We start from the raw sequence: 17,161 nt of genomic DNA, 5'->3' as shown, positions 1-17,161 counted from the left end.
TCAGAATACAGAATCCTATTGATTCTAATGCTAGATGGTTTTGAAGGGATCCCATAAAGGTATGTATATAAGCTTCCCCGGAACTTCAGATGGTAAAGAAACTGCCTGCAGTATAGGAGACCCAAGTTCTGCAGCTGGGCTAGGAAGATCCCCTGGAGAAGGGAATAGCTACTCACTCCAGTATTCTTGCCTGGAGAATCCCATGGACAGAGGATCCTGGCAGGCCCCAGTCCATGGAATAGCAAAGAGTCGGTCACAACCCAGCGGCTAACATATACACTTCATAAGGGTATGCAAAGAAAATTATATAGAATCATCCCCTCTTAAAACACTGTGTACTCTTTTTTTTTTATGTTAGTAAGGCTGTGAGAAATCCTTAGAATATAACTAGAGACAACATAAAGAGATACTAAATGGAGAAGAAAAATGACAATATTGATAGAAGCCAAATATTTTGCGAGTTCCAAAGGCCGTGAAGCCAAGGGACCCAGCTGTGTTACTGTTGAAATAGATCTCTATGCTAATATTCCAAAATCTATTAAGGGAGCTAATGAAGAAATCCAGACTAGTAGCAATTGAAAAAAGGAAACACCTGCCCAAGAAACAGTTTTTCATTCCTTAAGATGGGGCCTGGATATGATATTTTAAGTTCACATATCTTTATTAAAATTTTTAAGTTTATATTTTGAATATTGAAGGACATGTGACATTAAAATAACATTTTTAAGATTATATGTCTAGATGCATAAATCTGTAGAAGCCAACATTATTCCCATCTAGAACCTGAAGGCCTTCACATGTTTTTAGGTGTTCTTCTGTGCAAGTTCACCAATTCTTAACTGTGGCTTCTAAATTAAAAATCACAACTCTTTTGTTTGAAGTTCAGACAGAGTATGCTTAGCTCTTTTATTCCCCATTCTAATTAAGTATAGAGGTTTTTTGTGTGTGTGTGTGTTTTTTTTTTTTTTTTTGCCTGCTTTCACAGCTGTTTTACCAATATGTTCTTTTCCTTAGGAGGTACTCTGGAGTATAAAGTTATAAAAATCAATTCATTCCCATTTGTCCACACAAGTTGTTCCTGTTTCTGGACATATGAATAAGAGTAAGGAACCAGTTTCAAACGACTTTACACGAATATATACAAACTTCATTAAATGCAGAATACCTGTCATTACCCAAAAGGTTCTTCAAAGAAGTTTCCTATTTATTTGAGCATGCCTGGGGTATTGACTAGAGAATATCTGATTATTCAACTGTACGACCAGTACTTACTAATTCAAAAATTCTGTCTAAGGTGTCAAACTTCTATCCATCTATTCAGTCTCCTGCCTGCAGTGCAGGAGACCTGGGTTTGATCCCTGGGTTGGGAAGATCCCCTGGAGAAGGAAATAGCAAACCACTCTAGTATCCTTGCCTGGAAAATCCCATGAACAGAGGAGCCTGGAGGGCTGCAGTCCATGAGTTCGCAAACAGTCAGGCACGACTGAGCAACTAACACTAACACTTATTCAGTCTCCTGGTTGGCATCTATGTCGAGTATCTTCCTTTGTGCAGCTTTATCCTCCATCCTGCTCTCTCTCCTAGGAGGCTGACATGTATGGATTACTTTCATTGGTTCTCATGCTTCTTTGGCTTGCAATCAGAGTTGCACTGGGGAATCCCAGTTGGATACCAAAGGAAGAAAGAAGCGTAGCATCTAGTTTTTCCCCTTTGTTCTTTCCCTGTGAGGTTTCATTGGTCTGCTGTGGTCCTTGACTACTCTTAAGACCATTTAGCAATGCAAGACTCTTCCTCTCTTCCGCTCCTCATCCATTCAGCCTCGGGTACAATAAGTTGGGCTGCTACTTGCTGAGTTCTTTTGATATATTATTTTTAGAAGTTCCCTTACATCCTGTTAACATCCTTATAATTAACCATTTGTTAATAAATACTACTTGCACTATCCTATTGCCTCTTGGGACCAAAATGTTACAATATCTTCATTTTGACCTTTCTAAAATTAAGCGTATTAATTCCCTCCAATCTTTTGAATTTTTGTAAAATTCTGTTAATATGGCCATTTTTCTAGCCATGTTATGAAATTCAATAAAACCATAACAAGGTTATTCATTTGTTTAGAGCAGTGTAATGACAAGTCTAGTTCATGTATATCCTTTCACTTAATCTCATCACTTCTGCATTACTTGTACTGCACAGGAAGAAATCTGCTTTGTAGCATGCTGCATTGGTCATTCAGAATGGTATCTTAACCCCAGCGCATTTGGCCTTCACTAAATACAGAGGACTTCTCTTACCTGAATGACTAGAAGTCAGTTTACTTTCACTCTATCTTTAATGTCTCCTATTTCTATTTTTATGTCCCATTATTTCCAGCCATACAGCCATAAATAGATTTCCCACCATCCTAACTTACTCCAGTGTATCAGCAATAAAATAAACTTTCTTAGAGCTCTCATGTTTTGTCCAACTTCCAAACCCTACAGTGACTTTTCACTGCCACTAATAATTTCCACAGTCTCCAACAGTCTACACTTTAAGCAGCCCCTCAAGACTTATCTCTCGTTATTCTCATTATTCCCTTCATCTCAGTTTAAGTAGATGAATATGATTGTACCTGATTTTCTCTGTTCATTTGCTTTACTCACATTTTTTTTCCTGTACTGGGAAAATCTTCCTTTCTTAGAAGTTGATAAGATACTCCCCATCTTCAAAGGCTCAAAGTATCACTGTCGATTACTTCTGCTAAAAGGAAATCACTTTGCTCTTTGAATTTCCACAGCATTTTCACACCCTCCTCTTTATCACATCATGCTTCTATTTTAGCTTCTATGTGTATATTTTGTATGCCTATCATGTATTTTAGATTCCTTTGCAAAAGGAAATCAGTTCTATCCACACTTGCAGCTCTTAGGAGGTCACTGAAACCTGACTGACTCAAAGAATTAGGTTCAAAGAAGACATTTGTAATTTTTTTTCTTTTTTAGAAATATCAACTCAGTAAGTGTATTACCAGCAATGTTTCTTTAGTTTCTGATCATTGCTATTAACTACATTTCCAAATCCACTTTCTATCTTGTAATAACAGCTTAGGTGCCTTGTGCAACTTTATAATAACCACTAGCAGAGGAAATATAATCCAGAAGGAAACTTTTTGTAGAATATTTAAGAAATAATGGAAATATAAATACATATATATATATATATGCCTATACATCTAAATACTTGCCTATATATGTAATTTTTCATTACATTCTAACACCTAGAATGCGTCTATCATTTTGCAGCATCAAAAGTAAAAAAGCAGAAAGAATATATCTTACAGTTTTATATTAATGATGTGAGATCCATTTTTAATATGTTGGTAGATATATAATAAAAATATCATTGCAACATATAGGGACCTTCTTTCTCACATGTATTTGCATTTTTATAATGTAATTACCTTCAATTAACTAGAGATATCTACTGTACAATGTATTCAAATATCAATCTCTTGCTTCACAAATAAAATTATCTTCAGAAGCACAGGTCTTATTCCTCTTCTATTTAAAAAAAAAAAAAAAGGCAAACAAACTACAAGCCATATATTCAGAGTCTAGCCATAGCATTAATACTTTACCAGACTTGAGTGCTACATCAATGCTTGTTTAATGTTTCAAGTTACTAAAATTCCTGTTCTCAGCTATATTATCTCTTCAGATAAGACATAACATTCAAGGAGATAACCACACTGCAGAGGTTAATTTACCTTTTGACTGCATAAACTCAGCTTGAGATAATTACAGTAGGATGTTTGACGTTCTTTGTTTCTAACTACATTTAGCCTTTCTCTGCATTGTTGGATAACACTGTGCTATAGATGGTAACCAGCTTCCTTTAGATCACACATGATTTAAAGATGGGCCAGAATAAATACACCTAATTGAGGCTATTACTGGTCACTGAAGAAGCCACAGTTACGCTACGTTGTGCTGTAATCTTACAGAGGGGCTCCATCCAAGTCTGTCTTTACTCTGCCTCTCCCACTACCACACCATTTCAAAGGAAATAGATATTGTCTTTCAGGGTCTTTTATGTGCCAGGAACTGTGCTAGAATATTGCATATGTAACTTATTTCTATTCTCTAAACAAAAATGCATTTAAAAATGAGGTTCAGAGAAGCTACCTTGTTCCCATGGTCACGGTGGGAAAAAGGCAGTGAGATGAGATCCAAAGTCTATTGTCTTTTCCAGGCTCCATGCCACCCCCCAAGAATGGTCCCAGAAAACAGTAAAAGCAGATGCCATAAAGCATGATATCTGCTCAGAAATATATCGTGGTGGGCTGGTAAAGAGACCAAAAAAGCTGTTTTTATTTGTAGCATTTGACTATCATCATGGTGTAATTATTCCCACCCTAATTTCAAGCTACCAACCTGAGGTCACTGAATGCAAACTTGGGAAGAAGTGTGCATAGTTGGCTCCTATCAACTGGTAAGAGCCAGCTCCTGCACACCATTAGTTACTCCAAAGAAGAAGAAATAATACTATCAAGGAAATCAAACTGTAAGTGGTGAGTATTGAAAGGTAGGTGTGAAGCAAATATGGCAACTTCTGCCCAGACCTCAGGCCATCAACAGTGAGTCACAGACTTTTTTTTTTTTTTTGATAAAGCAATTACTTCATTAACTGAACCACTTCCACAGTTGAATGATCAATTCTTATTGCAAAACCATTTTCACCAGAAAGTGGTACCAAGAAGTCTTAGATTAAATCAAGGAGGCAGATACTTCACAAAAAAAACAGGTTACCTTCTTAATGGAAGATACAATCTGTTCTTAAGCATGTAAAAATATAGTTTTAGGAAATATTATGGGTCTTTCTTACAACTCTGGACTCCAGTATATAACATTCATAAGTGTGCATATTCATGGGCTAATTTATTCATTCAATAATTGATCAACTCCCATGCATCCACAGACCCTGGAGATACCTTTAACCCCAGCAGATTAAATTTCCTACCACAGCAAGCTTAGATTCCACTAAGACAAGTCAAATTAAACATATAATAAGAAAATAAACTTTATATTTTAGTAGGGCTTTAAAAGTTAATTTTCCAAAGCCCAAGCTATTATTTGAAAAGAGAAGAAATATACCTTATGTATCTAGTACCCAAACATACTTAAGTTATATTCTGAAAACCTAGAAGAAAAGTCACTTAATTCAAAAGTATTTCTTGAGTTCCTATCATGTACAAGCAGTATCTAGGAAATAGGCAAATTGTTTTTTCTAAGTCAGTTCTTTTCCCTCATCTTAAGAGATTTATAATGTAATGGAAGAGGGAAACAGATACTAACAAGTAAAGATATGAAGATACTAGATCATTTCAGTTACTGATGTATACTAATAAAAGAATGAATAGTGTAGAGTGACTACATGACAACTTCGACTGAACTGCTCAACAGAAGAGTTTCTGAAGATGTGGACTAGAAAAGATATCTGAAATCACTGTCTCTCAGTGCATCCAATAATCCCAATAACTCTTCCTGCCTCTACTCCAACTTTCAGGGGCTTGAGCCTCATTCCTTTTAGAACTCAGGTTAGGAAGAAAGCAATCCAGGCTGAGGAAACAGAAAATGCAAATATCCTGAAGTAAGAAAGAGTTTAGAGTATTCTACATACAGAAAGGTTCATATAGCCCAAGAATAGAGACAAAATCCATTACAAACAACTTCAGGGACTCTGCTAAATCATTTAGAGTCTAATTCCAAAATGGAATCACTGGGACGTTAGGAGGAAAGGAATACAATCTGCTTCACATTTTGGTTTTTTGTTTCTTTTTTTTAACAGCTTCACCCCTTATGACAGATGATGGCAATGGGGACTAGGGTCTGCAGAGACATGCTGATAATTGGGAAAATGTTAGAATGCTGTAGAGATAAAGACACAAGCTGGTTCAATCCCTGAGTCCGGTGTCTCAGAAGACTTATGCTCTGTATCAGTGGCTCACCTCTGCTTGAGGTGCTATCTCCCATTGGCCAACATTGTTTTCTTCATAGTAGTGTCTGAAATGTATATACTTCTCCTTGCCTGATGTCCACATGCACTAGAATGTAAATTCTATGGGTGCAGGGACACTGTCTGATTTATTCAGTTACGTTTACAGGACACAAGATGCTGTCTGAGACAGCAGGTGCTCATTAAGTGATAAAAGTGAATTAATGAATAACTTCTACCCAATGGTTCTCATTCTACACCATGGGCCATACAGGACAATTCAAGCAGTCTATGAGAAAGCTCTTAAAGTAAATGCAGCTGTTCCATACCTTTTGATTTTTTTTTTAATGCTACTTCTACTTCCTTATTTCTCTCAAATATTTTAGTTCCTTAAATATCCTAGTTGATTTTAAAACTTGGATTAAAATAAGTAAACTTCTAATCACATATACGAAGGTATAGAAATTAGATATGATTAAATTAATAACAGCTGCTTCCGACTTTGCTTATGTTCTTTTTCCCTACTGCTTTTCTTTGCTAAGTTTAACCTGCTGATTTCAGTATTTCTTGTATCATTCTGAAGATTCAACAGACTTATATTTTACTTATGATCTGTCATGATAAGCAATCTCTATGCCTGCAAACTAGGCCAAACTAAGCTCTCCTGTGGAAAAGAAGATAATTATCTTAACAACAGGACTCAATGGTACCAACTCCTACTTGCTATCCATGAACTTTTATTATTTGGCAATACAAAGTTGATTTTATCTGATGTTATACTGACCAGCTCTTTACACAGCTAAGTTTGGCCATGTGACTGTTTGGGCCAATTAGATGTAAGTAGAAGCATCAGAGGTCAAAGGCCACTTAAAACTGTGCCAGAAGGAATGACCTTTTATTCACTTTCCCACTACTTGGAATGTGGATATGTCCTATATAAGGACTCTTCTACAGAAGTGATTTATGTCACCTCTGTACTGAGCTCCTCCTCACTCAGGACGCCCACATTCTTCTCTGGGTGTGTATCTCCACCCTGCTTCTGAGTTGGATATCCTGCAGGAGTTCTGGCAATAATCTTGGAACCTGCACATTTAGTCATATATTAAGAACAGTATGACAAAAATTCAACTGTGGTCCCTCATAATAAGAGACACCATAATAGTTCCCAACTGTTTAATTTCCACTTGTTTTATATGAGAGAAGTTTTATTCTTTACCCTTCTGTTATTTGGTGTTTTCTTTTGGATGCAGATGAAACTAATCCTAGTTGAAAAATTCAGTACATTTCTAAATTTCTATTTTATATGGTCTTTCCTTGTGATTTATAAGAATGACCATTTCACTTGGGGGGAAAAAAAAAGACGCCACTATAGAGAATTGAAAAATCATTTTGATTACTTTTTAAGTTGATGGAAAAAGACAAAAATCAAAGATATTCAACTCTAGCTTTGTTCTGTTCCTTTTTTAATTATATTCTTTGATGAATTATATATGAATATATAAATAAGAACTACTGATATTTGCTTGTTGGAGAAATAAATATGATTATTGGTTTGATTTTATAAATGAAGAAGTTAAAGTTCCAAAGAATGTTTATGTTTTTCCTGGATTTCATAATTGCCATTTACATGTTCATGGTCACTGACATAATTAATATAACATTTAAACAATTTTAACTACATTGGTCATCGATGAAATATATTCCAAGTTAAAAAAAATTGTATTAAATATTCATGAACTTGATCTATACATTATAAGCATCTTAATCCTATTTGAATTTATAGGTTTTCTAGTGAATTCATCAAATCAGTAGTCTAAGTATCCTAATATTTACAATATATCAATATGAATATTATATTTTCTACTTTAAAAATGCCTTATACACCAGAATCTAAGAAGACAAGCACAGCATCAGATACTTATTGGATTCTTAGATATGACATCATTGTGTATATAAAGTTACTCACTGTTCTTCAGGAGAGATGGATATAAACCCGTATAACCCACCATGAGTGCTATGATAGGTATTTGGAGACTAGCTATACTGGCAATGGTAGAGTGAACCTGTGTTGGCATTAGGAAGAGAGGAAAACTTTAGCTGCATTTTGAAGGGTAAGAACTATGCAGGTAGAAAAGCAAAAGGGAAACTGAGTCAGAAAGAATGCCCTGAACACAAGCATGGAAGCAAATACAAGCCACCTCTGTCACACTGAGGTAGGAGACAGTGGGCCTCAGGGCCAGACACCTGGTATTTGTCAAATGGAGTAAAATTCAAGCTTTGTTCTCACCCAGACACTCCAAGGACAAATCTAGGGGTAAAAGCTGAACTTAGCTAAAACAGAGAGATAAGGTGCCCACTCTTGAGGTCAAGGAAGGCTTTACTGTCTGCACATGCACAGGAAGGCTTCTTGAGTGTCAAGAAGGGAGAGGGCCCCATCCCATAATAAGTGTGGCCATGCATGCATAGGCCACTGTGGTGGGATTCATCGTAGCAAAAAGTTGCAAATGCCTCTTGGGGAGGATCCATGGACTAGCCAGGTGTGAAGAAAGAAGCACGGTGATTGGCCAAGGGTAAAGGAACACCTGGAAAGACTGTCCTATATAAACGATTTACGTCACCTCTATACTGCGCTCCTCCTCACTCAGGATGCTTACACTCTTCTCTGGGTGTGTATCTCTGCCCTGCTTCTGAGTTGATAAACTGTTTCCTGTGTGTGCTCCCATACCTTGTGCTGTGCCTCTAATAATAAACCGTGTGCCTGTTTTTACAGTTTTTGCCTCCTTGAAACATTCTTGCTTTCAAAGAGCAGCAAGGGCCAGGGCCACTTTGCTTTTAGCCTCTAGTCCCTGCTGGTCTAGGACTCTTGGCTTTCATCCAGGTTACATCCCTGGGCAGGAAACTAAGATCTCTATTCAGGACTGCTCACTGTTCTCCCTCCAAGATCAACATTATTTTCCCAATCACAAACGCTGGCCTACCACACTGATAGCACCATCCCCAGAAATTTCCTGACCTCTGAGAGTTCCATTTCAGACGCTCTGCTATTAGATACACCACTTCCTGTATGTCCAGCCTATTGCTCGAGTCATCGTCGTTTCATCAATACCACTTTAACTGCCTTTCAGCTTCACTTTTATTTGCTGGAGCTTTTAGGAGAGATTGTAGTTTAACCGATGTTTCATGGCATAATCAAAATAGTTAAGCACATAGCACAAGAATCGCAAAGAAAGTAAAGGACAAAGTAAAATCCTAAATATAGATTTTTATATTTTAAACTATTACCATATTTTATGGATTTAATTATTTTAATTTGGAATTCTAATCTGAAGACCATTTTGGGGAACAGATTTATTTAATTTTCATACATGCTGTATAAACAATTTTTTTTCAAAAAATGAAAATGACCTGCCATATGCCATCATAAAGCAACTCAGGCTTTATATTTTACTACTTTACATTCCATCCTCATGTAGCAGAATCTAGAAAAGTCTGAATATCCAATTATGTCAATCATTCAAAACTCATTTGTACATGCATTCCTTGAATAGATTTTACATATTTCATCAATAGTTTTTTTTTTGGCAAACAATGGTAAGTTGTGGTTGTTTTCATGTATCAAAAGTGATAATGCTAAAGTGGAGAAACCAGCAGTGCGAGTCACCCGAGCTCTTTTGATGAACGTCTCCATAGCATTGCCTATACCATGGAGGAGTGGTGCTCTGCCAGCATCTTTTAATGACCACCTCTATGGACACAGAAGGTGAAGTATTCAGGAAGTCTGCCCAAGACACATGGTGTGAAGACCATTGTCCTCTTGAGGGCTTTAAATATTACTGTCAGCTGTGAGCACCATTTTAAGTTTCATTAGTGGGAATTTCTTTCAAACTTATCTTCATTTATTTGAAGGCTAATGTGAAAATGGGCATATGGTATTCACCTGTATTATGAATGAAACTCTGCCTAAAACCAAATCTATGAACATGGGTACACAGGTGTACACATAAAACGCTGTACATCTGCTGCAAACACACATTACACACATGTTAAATTGTTTTCTCTCCAAATTTCATTGGCTGAGCATATCAGTAAATTCCTGTAAATTAAGTGCTTGAGGTTATTCTGTAATTTATAATCTGATTATCGTTTGCCAGAAGAAAGATATATTCATATAGATGAAGAATTAGCTAGCCATTGATCTTTATTACTACATATTTGTAAATTAGGGATCGCTGTTTTGTTTAAAGTATGCAATTATATAAAATATGATTTTGTTAACCAAACCATATTTATCATGTGTTACCCCTGCTAGGAGAGTTATTGTACTAGAACCTAAGGGAGATAAATGGATAACATTTCTACTATGCAAAGTTTCTACTATAAATGTAATTTCTATAGCTCTTAGATAATTTGTTCAAGTTGAATAAGATGTTGACAAAACAGAATTAAAATCACCACCATGGTTGCTTTCATTCAGTTCAGTTCAGCAATTCATGCTGAATTGCTTGCTTTGCTCTGTACTTTCTACATACAGTCATTTCACATTCTGTCACGACCTTAAATATCCTAAAACACTGCATTTGTCCTATCACTATATCCTCCTGAATTTTTTTTTTTCATGTTCTGGTACTATGTATACAGACAGGCTCCATCTGCCCAACCCCTTGCTAGTAATCTATAGAAAAAGTAACAAAACTATCAGTATGAACACACAAAATTCTGAGCCAGCTCTGACTTCTGCTCATAGGGACCAAGCAGGGTATTAATACACAAGAGGAAACACAGAAATAATTTAAGAAGCAAGTCTTTGATTGTGGATTGAGAGATACTAAACACAGGTACCCTTCCATTACTCACACCTTTTTGTACTTGCCTCTGTAACACTAGTTTAGAGCAAGCATTATATCTACCAGAATTTAGCCTTCTCACCAAACTTTAAACATTAAGAATTCTGTCATAGTTCTTAGTGGTGAAAGGCTGGATCAGGCAGCTTGAAATGAAATACAATATATATTGAAGTGAATAACATTTCATAGACTGTTTTAAATACTACTGAAGTATTCTATTTTCTATTAAAATATGATTTATACTTGGCTAAAGTATCTAAGAATATGAACAATTTAAATAGTATTACAGAGCAATTATATGTTCAGTTCAGTTGCTCAGTCGTGTCCGACTCTTTGCAACCCCATGAACCGCAGCATGCCAGGCCTCCCTGTCCATCACCAACTCCTGGAGTTTACTCAAACTCATGTTCATCGAGTCGGTGATGCCATCCAGCCATCTCATCCTCTGTTGTCCCTGTCATCCAAAGGACTCTCAAGAGTCTTCTCCAACACCACACTTCAAAAGCATCAATTCTTCACAGTCCAACTCTCACATCCATACATGACTATTGGAAAAACCATAGCCTAGACAGACCTTTGTTGGCAAAGTAATGTCTCTGCTTTTGAATATGCTATCTACGTTGGTAATAACTTTCCTTCCAAGGAGTAAGCATCTTTTAATTTCATGGCTGCAATCACCATCTGCAGTGATTTTGGAGCCCAAAAAAACTAAAGTCTGACACTGTTTCCACTGTTTGCCCATCTATTTCCCATGAAGCGATGGGACCGGATGCCATGATCTTAGTTTTCTGAATGCTGAGATTTAAGCCAAGTTTTTCACTCTCTTCTTTCACTTTCATCAAGAGACTTTTTAGTTCCTCTTCACTTTCTGCCATAAGGGTGGTGTCATCTGCATATCTGAGGTTATTGATATTTCTCCCAGCAATCTTGATTCCAGCTTGGGCTTCATCCAGCCCAGCCTTTCTCATGATGTACTCTGCATGTAAGTTAAATAAGCAGGGTGACAATATACAGCCTTGATGTACTCCTTTTCCCTATTTGTTGTATATGGTAATGTGAGTCATAGTTCAATTATTAAGTAACTACTCAAATATTTATATTTGCTTGCTCTAAGTCTTAATTTCTTCATAATAGCCATCAAATACCTTCTTCATGGGATTCTCAGAAGTAACAAATAGGTTTTATAGACATACACATATGTGCTGAATATACTCAATGTGTTAATTAACAGCAGCTCTGGAAAACAGTGATCTTTGCTTTCTTTTCAGAATTATTAGATTTATGATAAAGCAAAATTGAGTCACAATATATGACTTAGATAATATATTGTACAGTAACTAATTTTATATGATGTCACACACAATATTTGAGAATATGCTGGTCTTTAATAACCCCATACAAAGCAACCATCATCCTTGTGGGAGAAGCATGATCCAGCATGGCAAAAACAAACTGAAAGAAATTTTCACGTCACATCATCATCACTGAGTGGATTTTACCACACTTCAAAAATCTCCAAGTGGTTAATGAAAAGATTAGAATTAGTGTACAGAATCACTTATAATTAAGATGAATTTAAAAATCAATGCTGAAAACCAGTGCTAAAAAGTCAGAAAATATTACACTGTCTAACCATAAAAAAAAAAAAACAGAAAAAAATGATATGTTTAAAAATAAAACACGTTTTCATAGTCAGAGACCAGAATTCGAAGACTGACCGCTATACTCTAAATTCACCTCTGGATTGTAAGTTAAGCAGATTGCTTTCACATTTGAATGCTGACCTTCTAATACCAGCTTTTCCAGGAAGGATTAGGAAATTATGGTGAGTTCTTCCACCTCCCTCCAAGTCTCCACTGTGGCAATAACATTGACAAGATGGTTGGTCAAGATTAGGGATGTGGCTCACAGGCAAATGACACGACCTCATCTTTACACATGACTTCCTAACAAGGAACAGACAAGGACAAGCGACCAACATTTTCCCTCTGATCACCACATATTTAGACAATCTCCCACTGACATGAGCAGACAAATTATCCTAATGAATAAATTCAACAGTCACTTATTAGTGATGTCATACAGAACAAAATATTAATACTTTAGAGCTCTTTAGCCAGTTGTGTAGATGGAAAGTGAACAAGGTCACTCTCTCTAGGGGAAGGTTTCTCAACCTCAATGCTATTGACATTTTGGGCAGGATGATCCTGGAACCAGACGAACAATAAAATTGTAAATTGCCAGGAATTTGTTGAAATCTTAGGAAATGCATGGAGTTTTCACAGACTGTGGAATATGGACGCTAGTCCATTTTATTTAAATACCAAATAACTAGTCTATGTTAACTGATAATTGGGTAACATTTAAGACATTTCATGGAGCTGTTTCTCCACATATTTCCTAATTGGGGACAAATGTTCAAGCAAAATGCAGTTAAGCAAAATTCACTATTTTGAAAATCAAAATGACTTCAATCTTATTTTCTGATAGGCTGATTCAAACCAAAATCAATATTGGGGTACTGAGAAGAACTCTGAATACTTTGAATGAACATCTATATAAATCATTTTGCGAACCTTTTGGTCAATAACGAGTGACAGTGAGGTTAAAGTAACAATAGGTCTTGAAGTTCAAATAAACATTAACCGTCAGCTCTTAGGAATGTTGGTAACTATGAAAAACTCCCATCTGCCTGACAAACTGGCAGACTCAAAGTGCATTCTTCTATCTTAACTTTCCTTGACCCTCTGTGCTTCATTCTACACAATTAACTTGACCATTCTTTTTGAAAAAAAAATTTTTTTTACTCTGTAATTCAGGGGTCTTCTTATCCCTCTCACAATTTTCTGTTTTCTTTGATGATTCTTCTCATTGGCCTATCCTAAATTTTAGGCGCCAAAAAAGTCAGATCCTGGGTATTCTATTTTTTATTAAGCATACAAATCTACTCTCAAGGCTTTTAAAACTATAGGTTGTCCAATTTATTTATTTATTTTTTTTTTTATTATCAGGAAGGCAATGCCAAAGATACATTTATTAGGAAAAAATAATATGGCAATGTTTTTTGATAGCCCACCACTGTCAAATAGTCATAAGGGCAAAACTAATACAATATTGTAAAGTTTATTTTATTTTTTTTTTTTTTTGCCAATTCTGGCCTTTATTTTTTTTTTTTTTTTTATTCTTCCAATTTTATTTTATTTTTAAACTTTACATAATTGTATTAGTTTTGCCAAATATCAAAATAAATCCACCACAGGTATACATGTGTTCCCCATCCCGAACCCGCCTCCCTCCTCCCTCCCCATACCATCCCTCTGGGCCGTCCCAGTGCACCAGCCCCAAGCATCCAGCATCGTGCATCGAACCTGGACTGGCAACTCGTTGGTAAATTCAAAAAAATAGAAATCATTCCAAGCATTTTTTCTGACCACAATGCAGTAAGATTAGATCTCAATTACAGGAGAAAAACTATTAAAAATTCCAACATATGGAGGCTGAACAACACGCTGCTGAATAACCAACAAATCACAGAAGAAATCAAAAACGAAATCAAAATTTGCATAGAAACGAATGAAAATGAAAACACAACAACCCAAAACCTGTGGGACACGGTAAAAGCAGTCCTAAGGGGAAAGTTCATAGCAATACAGGCACACCTCAAGAAACAAGAAAAAAGTCAAATAAATAACCTAACTCTACACCTAAAGCAACTAGAAAAGGAAGAAATGAAGAACCCCAGGGTTAGTAGAAGGAAAGAAATCTTAAAAATTAGAGCAGAAATAAATGCAAAAGAAACAAAAGAGACCATAGCAAAAATCAACAAAACCAAAAGCTGGTTCTTTGAAAGGATAAATAAAATTGACAAACCATTAGCCAGACTCATCAAGAAACAAAGGGAGAAAAATCAAATCAACAAAATTAGAAACGAAAATGGAGAGATCACAACAGACAACACAGAAATACAAAGGATCATAAGAGACTACTATCAACAATTATATGCCAATAAAATGGACAACGTGGAAGAAATGGACAAATTCTTAGAAAAGTACAACTTTCCAAAACTGGACCAGGAAGAAATAGAAAATCTTAACAGACCCATCACAAGCATGGAAATTGAAACTGTAATCAAAAATCTTCCAGCAAACAAAAGCCCCGGTCCAGACGGCTTCACAGCTGAATTCTACCAAAAATTTAGAGAAGAGCTAACACCTATCCTGCTCAAACTCTTCCAGAAAATTGCAGAGGAAGGTAAACTTCCAAACTCATTCTATGAGGCCACCATCACCCTAATACCAAAACCTGACAAAGATCCCACAAAAAAAAAAAAGAAAACTACAGGTTGTCCAATTTATACCTGCAATCCTGACATCCATTAACTCTACACTCCTGAATCTTACATTCTACTCTAAGATGACTGAGGTAACTAAGATTTACCTTAGTCGAAATCTATAACTCATCTTTTCCTATCACAGCAATCTACCAGACGTTACCACAACTCAGGGGTGAATGCCATCCATGAAACTAGCCAAACTAAAAACGTGAATTCAACACTGATGCCTCTAACCCTCCCCGGCTGTCCCCATTCTATTCATTCTCTGCCATCAGCTTCTAAGGTATGTCTTAGATCCATTAACTTTTGCCCATTTCTGTTGACAACAGTTTAGTTCAAGTTATGGGTCTGAAAAATCTCATGTTTTTCTCTAAATACACCTTTACTTCCTGTACCAACCTCTCAAGGTATTCTATAGTATTTACTCAGAGATCCCCCTCATGTAAGTATCACACCTTGTGAGCTTAATATATGCACATTGTTTGGGGTACTTGCTGTAGCCTTAGGGCTTATGGTCATGTGCTTAATCTTTTTGTGCATGCCACATGGTTCATCTCATAGCTATGAAGCACAAGTCCTAATGAATTTTCAATCTAGTTTGATATATCCCTAAAAGGGATCAATAGCAGTTTAAGTGGGACCAGATACAGATTTGGGATGACTTTTTCTATACCATGAAGTTTATTTTAAACGTGAAAATGTTTTCTAAGAGTACCTTAAAAATTGAGGAAGTTTATTAGGAAAAAAAAAATCAATGAAATCGTGCTATAGCCATTAGGAAAGGGCTATTAAAAAGCTGGGAAAAAACAAAACAGTAAAACCCAAGTCTGATAAATTGGGAGTCTAATTCTGAGCATGTCCATTCAGAGAGAGACAAACATGTTAGAAATGGTTTGCAAGGTGAGGTACAGGCTGATACTGCGGTCACTTAAAAATCAATTAGATGCTGTCTCGAGGGAAACTGGACAGAATATCAAGTGCTGACAGAAAGTCTTCACGAGCTGAGCAGACTTCTGATTTTTCTACTCTTTCCTTGGCTATAATAGCCTGTGTTGTTAGAGCATTTGAGTTCAGAAACTATTTAGTTGCCAAGAGGAAATTGTTTCTTCAGAACCTGGTAGATATGTGGCAGAAAATTCTATGCTGAAACTCAAACGGCTTCCTTAATTTTTTCCCTAATGTGATTAATACTTCTCTACCTTTAGATCAACACAGTGCAGCAACTTCAAAGAAATAGATGCTGGTTCCAGAGACAGATGACAACTTCAAAACTCACTTGTAATTTCTTTTCCCCAGAATGTAAAATGACACATTTCAACACTTTTCAGTAAAATTGCTGTAGTCAGAGACACTCGGAAAAACCGAATGCACTATTTTCAAACCATGTCCCAAAAAGGAGCTATAGTCATTGTTTTTACTCAAAATGCCTTTCAATATACTCCCCTTTTCTATTCCCTGAAATACCATTACTGTGAAAAGTTTCAGCTCTGAAAACTGAGACTGTCATTGTCCAATTTGATAATAAAGTTTATTTTCCAAGATTTTTAAACAAAACATTGTATCTCAATTTTGTTGAAACCTCCGCCTCCAAGTGCACCCATTTCTCTCCATTCTTTCTCTGTGATTAACTTCTATCATCCTTCCCATGGTAAGTCCATGTCTTCAATAAATCACTTGTGACACACAGATTTCTAGTCCCCCAAACTTTTATCTCCTTTTACTGGTTCCTACACCAATAATTCTGGAAGAGAATCAGATTCTGGCAGAAAAACTCTTAAATGGTCTTAAATAAAATAAACATTTGGTATGAAAGATTATGCCTGAATGATAGGGAGTTAATAGTCCTCTAAAGAATAATGTAATGGGCTTGGTTCTTGGCAAAGACATACTAACTTAGTTGTATGGATTTAAGAATATATTCAAAGAAAATAACTATTTTCTCTCTCCAGCTATAGGTATTCCATTTAATCCTCATGCCTGATTAGTATTCATAAAGAGGATTTCTTCT

The 17,161-nt window shown here is 36.1% G+C and overlaps 1 protein-coding gene across 1 annotated transcript in view; it reads right to left on the bottom strand.

Moving 5' to 3' along the window:
• The window catches only part of GPC5 (glypican 5), a 1,580,781-nt gene that overhangs the window by 659,159 nt on the left and 904,461 nt on the right, over window positions 1-17,161 (bottom strand). The gene's annotated exons all lie outside the window — the stretch shown is intronic.

This window comes from Bos indicus x Bos taurus, chromosome 12 (genome assembly GCF_003369695.1).
Source record: "Bos indicus x Bos taurus breed Angus x Brahman F1 hybrid chromosome 12, Bos_hybrid_MaternalHap_v2.0, whole genome shotgun sequence".
Lineage (NCBI taxonomy): Eukaryota > Metazoa > Chordata > Mammalia > Artiodactyla > Bovidae > Bos > Bos indicus x Bos taurus.
The sequence above is the reverse complement of the archived record's forward strand: the minus strand, read 5'-3'. Positions and strand labels throughout refer to the sequence as shown.